Source organism: Hyaena hyaena, unplaced genomic scaffold (assembly GCF_003009895.1).
Source record: "Hyaena hyaena isolate Hyena2069 unplaced genomic scaffold, ASM300989v1 scaffold_427, whole genome shotgun sequence".
Lineage (NCBI taxonomy): Eukaryota > Metazoa > Chordata > Mammalia > Carnivora > Hyaenidae > Hyaena > Hyaena hyaena.
In genome coordinates, this window is record NW_024081064.1 from 68,610 (window position 1) to 77,799 (window position 9,190).

Here is a 9,190-nt window from a genome sequence, read left to right on the forward strand (position 1 = left end):
TCACTCCCACAGATACAAACACTTCAATCCCTTTTTGCAATGGACCTCAGTGCGTCGTAGAAGTTTTGATCATAAAATATAGATCAGAATGCATTCCATTCACATCCTTGGTCCATGGTTTGCCTTTTTCATGTAATTTGCATATTTTGTGACTATACCACTTCCACCAGAACTAAAACACTGATTACTACTTCCATCTCCTATGTGCTTTGTCCTCATCACTAAAGTAGTTGATGACTCTATCAGTTAAAGAGGGTTTAGGGAGATGCTGAAATAGAAATTTAAAGATTTATGAAAATGAGTGACGTGGATTTGATCTATTTTTAAAATCATCCCAAGTTGGGGAGGTGGGTGGGGGGTGGGGGAAATAGGAGGTGGAAATTAAGGAGAATGCTTGTTGTGATGAGCTCAGGATGATGTATGCAGGTGCTGAATCACTGAACTGTATGCCTGTTAACTTAATTGGAATTTAAATAACTTAAAAAAATGAAATAAAATCATCCCCAGGTAATATCAAAGCAAATTAATCATAAACTTTAGGGGCACCTGGGTGGCTTAGTTGGTTAACTATCTGACTCTTGATTTCAGATCAGGTTATGATCTCATGGTTCATGAGATCAAGTCCTGTGTTAGGCTCTGTGCTGACAGCATGGAGCCTCCTTAGGATTCTCTCTCTCTCTCTCTCTCTCTCTCTCTCTCTCCCCCTCTCTCTCTCTCTCTCTCTGTCCCTCCCCTTCTCATTCTCTCTCTCTCTCCCCCTCTCTCACTCTCTCTCTCTGTGTCTCTCAAACTAAATAAGTAAAGATTTTTTTAAAACTTAATCATAAATTTTGGTTCCTCATCATTAGTATAGGACTGTCTTTTTTTAGTTTATTCACGTGTATAGCCATTTATTCATTTTAAATATATATTCCTAAACATACAGATCTGGGTCTACGCAAAATGTATAATCTGTGCAGGTGCATCCATTGTGGACAGCAAAAAGATGATATTAAAAGAATTTTCTCCATTGGATCATGCTTTCTCCTTTCATTTAATTAAAGTTTCAGGTATTTATTAATTAATGTATCTATTACTTTGCTCCTTTCTTTGCTTCATTGTATTCATTATTATTATTACTATTTTATTATTATTTAGTTTCAAGTGTAGAATCGAGTGATTCAGCGCCTCCATACAACACTGGTGCTCATCACAGGAGCACTCCTTAATCCCCATCACCTATTTCAACCATCCCCCCACCTCCTCCCTGGTAAACCCCTTGTGTTCTCTGTAGCTAAGAGTCCGCTTCTTGGTTTTCCTCTCTTTTCTTTCCTTATTAAAATAAACAACCTGGTATTCAGTGCTAATCCAAAGCAAGGGCAGACGTATTACATACATCTAAATTACATACATGTAAATACATATGTATTTACATAAGTATTTACATACATAAAACAGTGATTCTCAAAATGTTGTTTTTAAATGAGGCATTATGGGACAGGGAACATATTTGCAATGCAGGTTCTTCGACCCTGCTAGAATCCTGCCAAAGCAGACATGCTGAGGGTGGGACTGGAAGTCTCTAATTTAACCAGTCTTGCAGGTGATTTTGGTGCTCACTCAAGTGTTAGAACCACTGCTCTATAGTACACTAACCCAGAGGGGTAACACCTTTAACCTACTGATTGCTTACCATATTGCCATGTTTCCCAATTGTGTAAACAAAAATTTCAACCTTACATTTTGTTCTTAATTGGCCCAGCATTAATTACTCTCTTCATCTATCGACCTACATATTATCATCTATCTACCTATCTACCTACCTATCAATCATCTACTGATTTTGTTCATTTATTCCCTTAGAATAATGCAATACATCTCCAGGGTTCCATAATTAAATTCTTCCAAATTACTGATCTCTAGCTATAGACTTATTCTCACAGATGTAAGGTACCAAATCTCCTTTTGAAATGAACTTCAGGAATGCAGAAGTGAATTAATCACAAGACACTTTCAGAATGCATTCCGTTTACAAGTTGGTCCGAGGGTTGTGGGTTATCGTTAAGCTGATTAACAGAATGCATTCCATTTACATCATCGGTCCTTGCTTGGCTCTTTGTTTTTTTCAACTTTTCATTTAAATTCTAATTAATTAACATATAGTGTAATATTGGTTTCAGGAGTAGAATTTACTGACTCATCACTTACATGTAACACCCAATGCTCATCACAAGTGCTTTCATTAATACCCATCATCCACTTAGCCCCACCTCTATCGACCCCCCCCTCCAGCAACCCTCGGTTTGTTCTCTAGAGATAAGAGTATGTCATACAGTTTGCCTCTCTCTTTTTCCCCCCATGCTCATCTCTTTCACTTCGAAAATTCCACGAGTGAAATTATATGGCATTTGTCTTTCTCTGAATGACCCATTTCACTTAGCTTAGTACACTCTAGATCCATCCATGTTGTTGCAAATTTTCATGCTTTTTTATGACCGAGTAATATTCCTTTGTGGTGTGTGTATGTGTGTGTGTGTGTGTTTGTGTGTGTGTGTGTTTGTGTGCGCGCGCGTGCTTCCTTATCCGTTCACCAGTTGATGGAAATTTGGGCTTTTTACATAATTTGACTACTGTTGATAACACTGCTTTAAACATCAGGTACATCTGCTCCTTCGAATCAGTACTTTTGTTTCCTTTGGGTAAATACCTAGTAGTACAACTGCTAGATCGTAGGGTAGTTCTATTTTTAATTTTTTGGAGAACCTCCATACCTTTTAATTTAACTTGTATATTCTTTAAAGATAGAAGTACAACAAAGAACCCGCTATCCACTCCGCATACAAAGACTATATGATTTAAAAAAAAAGGGGGGGGGGCCGCCTGGGTGGCTTAGTTGGTTAAGCGTCCGACTTTCGCTTAGGTCATGATGTCGCGGTTCGTGGGTTCTAGCCCTGCATCGGGCTCTGTGCTGACTGCAGCTCACAGCCTGGAGCCTGTTTCAGTCTGTGACTCCCTCTCTCTCTGACCCTCCCCTGCTCACACTGTCTCTCTCTCTCTCTCTCCTAGAAATAAATAAAAAACATTAAAAAAAAAAGACTGTACGTTACATCTTTCTAAGAGTTGCTTCACTGAATTAACAACTTCGATCTTTTCCACAGAAGAATGTTTATACACTGTTGTGCAAACCTAAGATGGAATTATAAATATTTATGAATGTAAATGTAAAATCCTCAAACCTTTAAAAAAAATTGTATCAATACAGGAGTGCTGATGCCTAGGGGCACATGTACTCCAATGTTTATAAGCAGCACTCTCAACAATAGCCAAATCATGGAAATAGCCTAAATGTCCATCAACTGATGAATGGATCAAGATGATGTGGTTTATACATACAATGGGATACTTAATGGTAATGAGAAAAAAAATGAAATCTGGCCATTTGCAACAACGTCGATGGAACTCGGAAGGTATTATGCTAAGTGAAATAAGTCAGGCAGAGAAAGACAGATACCATATGTTTTCATCCATATATAGAACAGCAGGACCTTAACAGAGGACTATAGGGGAGGGGAAGGGGAGAAAAATCAGCTAAGGAGAGAGAGGGAGGCAAACCATAAAAGACGCTTAAATACAGAGAACAAACTGAAGATTGATGGGGGGTGGGAGAGAGGGGAAAATGGGTGATGGGCATGGAGGAGGGCATTTGTTGGGCTGAGCACTGGGTGTTATATAGAAACCAACTTGACAATAAGCTATGTTTTAAAAAAAGGAAAATTTAGAAAACTGTATCAATAGATTTAATATACATTCATTCACTCTTTAATTCATAAAAAATTGACAAAACTATTCACTGTTAAAAAAATGAAAACTGTTTAAGTTCTCAGAAACCCAGAATAGAAATGCTATTGTGTGTTATCTGTACAGCTCCCCTGACCCAACCTGGAGCTGAGACTTGTTTCTTAGGAGGGACATGGACTATGTCTCATCACGTGCTCACCGCAGGCCATGTAATGATAAAATGTGTACTGCTGTATACAAACTCAAGATGATAACACTAATTAATAATAACTGTGTCCAGCTGCTTGCTCTCATGAATGACAAAGGACTACATACTGTTTTTCCAATTTTACTGAGAAATTATGGATAAGTATAGTTGTATATATTTAAAGTGTACCATGTGACTTTTGATTCACATGTACATTGTGGAATGATCACCAATGGAACACAGTGAAGCCAATCAGATTGATCATAACTGGTTATATGATTCAGTTTTATCACTGGTTCATGCTTGGCCCTCTTTGATATAGTGAGTTGATTACATTATATAAACTTTTTCCCTATTTCTCAATTTCAAAAAAAGCACCTGCAACCCAAAGACAGCACAGAACATGAAGTTCAACAATTACACATTTCTGTCCCCATGTACCTACTGATGAGGTACAAACACTTACATAAATTTTTGATGGGCTTCCATTCCTTAGAAACGGATTGGCAATGATGTTACTTTCATTACATATGCTATAGTTATTGCCTATTTGGCCCTATTTTTCATTCATTCATTCATACATTTTCAGTTATTTTTGCATTGGTTAATTTTTAATAAGCAATCAATATTTGTGAAACTCAAAAGCCCAAAAATAATAGTAGATATCTCTAACAACTGCTTATAGGACTGTTTATAACAGAAGCAATAGACTAGATTTCTTTCTACATTGGATTTGCATTGGATCACGAAGTTGTAGATCAGCCTTTGGCATCCTTGCCTCATATGCTACTAGTCCTCAGAATTGGTTCAGATTTCACTCTCCTTTTTTCACTAGATTATAATTTTGTTAGAGATTAATTCATTAATTCACTAACAATAAAAAAATACTTATGAGATTATTAAAAGTAGCTTTAATGTCCCTGACTTCAGGACATAAAATCATTTTACAGGGCAAATAGTCTAGATCTACTTTACTAAATGACCTCAGTATTGAGTATGGATTTAGCCAACATGCTCATTTCAAAGTCTTTATCATTAGTGCATGGTTGGCATGAACTAATGTGCTGCAACATCTGTCTATATAGAATGATTTCTTTCAGCAATTCACTTCTTTCATTGACTGACCTCAATGTTTTTTGTAAATGGATTAATAAACACAATGCTTCATGTTAATTGCATTTGGGGGCAATGGTTGGCATTCACTGATTACATTTCACATTTTTTAACACTACAGTGAATACCCTAAACACACCACCCAAACTGACAGCACATTGACTCTTACTTCTATTGATTTCCATTCTCTAACACCTAGATTCAGCCATAGAGCTTGTAATCGTGGAAGATGCTTAAATCAACTTGAGTGCCTCCAACCTGAGAAGAAGAGAGCAGATGATAACACAAAGCTAGACACCTGGTTTCTGCTGGTCTTTGCATTCCATCGTTCATCTAGTTGGTCATTTCAGGAATTTGCAATTGGGAGAAATGGTTACTTAATTTCTCCTAATAAATGAACTATAATGCCCTTGCCACTGACACAGATTATGAACACTGCCAATTACTTTCTAACACTACAGTATATAATCATTAGCCAAAGAGGCAACATGTCTATACATATACTTCTTGGTGGATGGGAGTGTGTTTTCAATACACATTAATAGTATTGTCTTACTACATCTTTTTATAATTGGACAATGCTTCATGATATTAATCTTTATTTATACATTATTATCTCATTGATCTGATTATAAAAATAAAGAATGCATGAACATAAAGCCAAACCATGATCCTTCTATATTTATGATATCTGTCTATAGGATCACTTCACACAGGGCACTGGACTAGATTGCTTTTCTGTTGGACCTCAGAGTTCCAGACACGTATTCATCATACACAACTCTTAAGCCACCAGTGGTCATCATCGATCCATTACTGTCCCTCTTTTCCTTCATTCAGTTCTACATTATTTATCGACTAATTCCTTAATTTACTAATAATAATTTTAAGACCCTATTATTCACAAAAACACAAGAAGAGCCTTAGTATCTCTAATCCATCTATAGGAATATTCTCACTCTCCTATAGGATACAAATAGGGTCAAGGTATCCCTCTCATTAATTACAATGTTTTCCATATATGCATTAATCAATACAATCAACCCCTATTCACCAATATAATCAATTCCATAGTTGCCCCTACTTGATTTATGATTTGTACTTTTTAAATGATATAGTGAACACCTTTAAAAAAAAAAAGAAAAGAAAAGAAAGGAAGAACACTAGAAAGACAAACACTTCGGCCACTACTCACATTGGTCTCTATGCTCCTAAATCAGGGATGCAATCAGAGAGCATGTAACCATGGAAACACTTGTATCAGCTTGAGTACTTCCATTCTGAGGAGTACAGAGCAGAGCAGATGATAAAGGAAATTAGGACTTTATCTCATTGCCTCTTGGTAACCACATTTACTTAGTCATTCAGGTACCTATAAAATTTTCATGATGTAGATTTTTGTTCTCTTAACAGAGAAAACAAACTTGAGACTAACGCAGTAAATAAAATTGACTCTTACTTATCAGAATTTATATGATACTTAGGCAAAGAGGCAACACCCTTGATTCATTTATTTCCTAGGAGGCATCAATGTCTTTTTCTATTTTTGTTAGTAAAATTTCTTGCCTCACCCAACTTGGACAATATTTAATATTCTTTTTTCTCTATATTTATTTGTTTAAAGGTCCTATCATTGATCTATTAGTAATAATAAAACCTAAATCTATGAACCCAAATAAGAACATGATTTTTGTATATTTCTGACATCTGCTTATAGTATCATTTCCAAGAGAAGGATTCAACTATGTTTTGTGTTGGACCTGGGAGCTCTGGACATACATTATTCCAATTAACATGCCACCAGTTATGATCACTGGTCTATATTTGAGTCTCTTTTTCTTCTTTCATTTCTACATTTATATTGAATAGATTATTAATTCATTGATAACAATAGAATTAATATATGATTTCCAAAGCAAAGAAAAAGGTATTTGAATATCCTGATCATAGTCCATAGAATCATTTCCCACGTGGGCTATATCTCTTTGATTAATTAACTTTAAGGTTGATTGGTTAACATATTCCATTATGGATGAATTAACATAATATTTCCTATTATATTTATATGTGGACATAGCTAATTTTTATTACATTTATTCCGTTTTAATACTAGCATAAATAACTTTAAGCAAATGACCCAAACGATGACTAGAACTTTGACGATTACTTACCTTGGCCTTTTGACAATCTTGACCATGACAGAAGCTGAAATCTCCTTGGTGCATCAGTTCTGAAGAGTACCTAGCAGAGAAAATGATAAAAGGACTGAGACATTCTTTTTATTGATTCATTATTTCTAGCCCTCATCTACATGGTCATTTAGGTATTTATTGACTAACGTTAACATTTAGGTTATTTTCTACTTAATAAATTACACACCAAAGTTCTAAGTGACTCAGGGCAGTAATGATCACTTATGATAGTCTATATGAGCCTTAGTACAAGATGCTATACACTTAATCCATTTAATACCAATTTCAATTCATGTTATTTTCCATACTATCCATTTTAAGAATGAACAATACTAGAGCCTCTTCCTCCTCTCCTTATTTTAATTTATACATTTGCTTATTCTTCCATAATAAGATTTTGTGAAATTCATGAACACAAAAGCCAAGAACGAGATCTCTGTATAATCCTAACAGGTGGCTCCTGAACCACTTCAAACAGAAGGGGTGGACGCGCTTCTGTTGTGTTGGACTTCAGCGTTCCAGAAACACAGTATTCATTATCTATGACTCATACGCCACCAGTGGTCATCACTGGTCCAGCCCTGACTCTCCCTTTCTTTTCCTTCTGTCTTTATCTACTTATTGATCAATCAATTCATCAATTCACTGATAATAATAATAAAATAAATGTCTATCAATCACAAATACTCAAGGACAAGATCCTTAATATCCCTACTATCTACCTAGAGAATCATTTGCCTCACTGAATATGCCTCTTTCATTAATGATCTTTACTGATACAAATACGTATAAATCAATATAACATTCCATATCAAGTCCGTGTTTATCCTTGGAGCACTGGCGAGGCTTCCTTGAATATACTTAATACTATTTTACAATGTTACAATAAATAAACAACCCAGACCAAGAGATGAATTTGACTGTTCCTCACACTGGTCTACGTGCACCAAACATAAGAACCACCGCCGGAGCTCCTGTTCACAGCCAAGTGCTTCAACAGTTCGCACGTGTCCACCTGCAGAATAAAAAGCAGAGCAGATGAAAACAAGATTGAGAGACACTCTATTGATGTGAATATTTTACCTTCATTTAGTCGGTCACTTAGGAATATAGTACATTAGGGTCATCTTTATTAATTAGTAAGTTAACTTTCTATTAATTAAGTTATTAACAAATTAATAAATTTGACTGTTATTTACTATCTATAGCATTATTAACCAAAGAGGTAAGACACTGGAAACATTTACATGTCTTAATAAACTTCAGTATTCTCAATAAATGTTCCTAACTTTTACTAAGAATAGATACACTTCACCCTTTTAATCTTATTCATACTTGTATATTGATCCCACTTTGAGCCATGTGTTACAGTAGAATCAAAAGTCATGAAAATAAACCAATAAAAGGGCCCTTTTCCCACCCCTCACATCTTACATAAGACCACTTCAAACAGAGGCAACAGACTTTATTTCCTTTTTTAATTGGACCTCAAGAGTTTCAGACACATAGGATTCATCATCTGTGACTCATACGCCACCAGCTATCATCATTGGTCCAGATCTGGCCCTCTTTTTCTTCATTCTCATGTATCTAACTTCACTAATTCCTTAATCCATTCATGATAATTTTTAAAACCCTGTGATTCACAAAAATGCAATAATAAGAGCAGTGAATATTCCACATCTGCCTATAAGATCACCATCATCAATACTTCACATAGGCATTAGCAAATATTATATCTCATATTTATTGGTTCCCATGTTTACTGTTTTAAATATTTCACACTTTTAATAGTACATTGAATATCTTTCTTAAAAAAAAAATACTGCTTTGGGCACCTGGGTGGCTGACTTCAGCTTCGGTTCTGATTTCACAGTTCGTGGGTTCGAGCCCCACATCGGGCTCTGTGCTGACAGCTTGG

General features: G+C 35.7%; 1 long non-coding RNA gene, 2 other non-coding genes and 1 pseudogene across 3 annotated transcripts; all 4 read right to left on the reverse strand.

Moving 5' to 3' along the window:
- Nucleotides 1-204: 204 nt before the first annotated feature.
- Nucleotides 205-8,283, reverse strand: LOC120245739. Its single transcript, XR_005531862.1, has 5 exons — nt 8,201-8,283; nt 7,249-7,318; nt 6,273-6,357; nt 5,247-5,335; nt 205-268 (listed from the first exon to the last, which is right to left on the reverse strand). It is a non-coding gene; the product is annotated as an uncharacterized LOC120245739 (long non-coding RNA).
- Nucleotides 5,819-5,890, reverse strand: LOC120245769 (annotated as a pseudogene).
- Nucleotides 7,773-7,847, reverse strand: LOC120245774. Its single transcript, XR_005531875.1, has one exon. It is a non-coding gene; the product is annotated as a small nucleolar RNA SNORD113/SNORD114 family (small nucleolar RNA).
- A 467-nt stretch (nt 8,284-8,750) lies between the features above and the next one.
- On the reverse strand, nt 8,751-8,826 carry LOC120245781. Its single transcript, XR_005531880.1, has one exon. It is a non-coding gene; the product is annotated as a small nucleolar RNA SNORD113/SNORD114 family (small nucleolar RNA).
- Nucleotides 8,827-9,190: the final 364 nt, after the last annotated feature.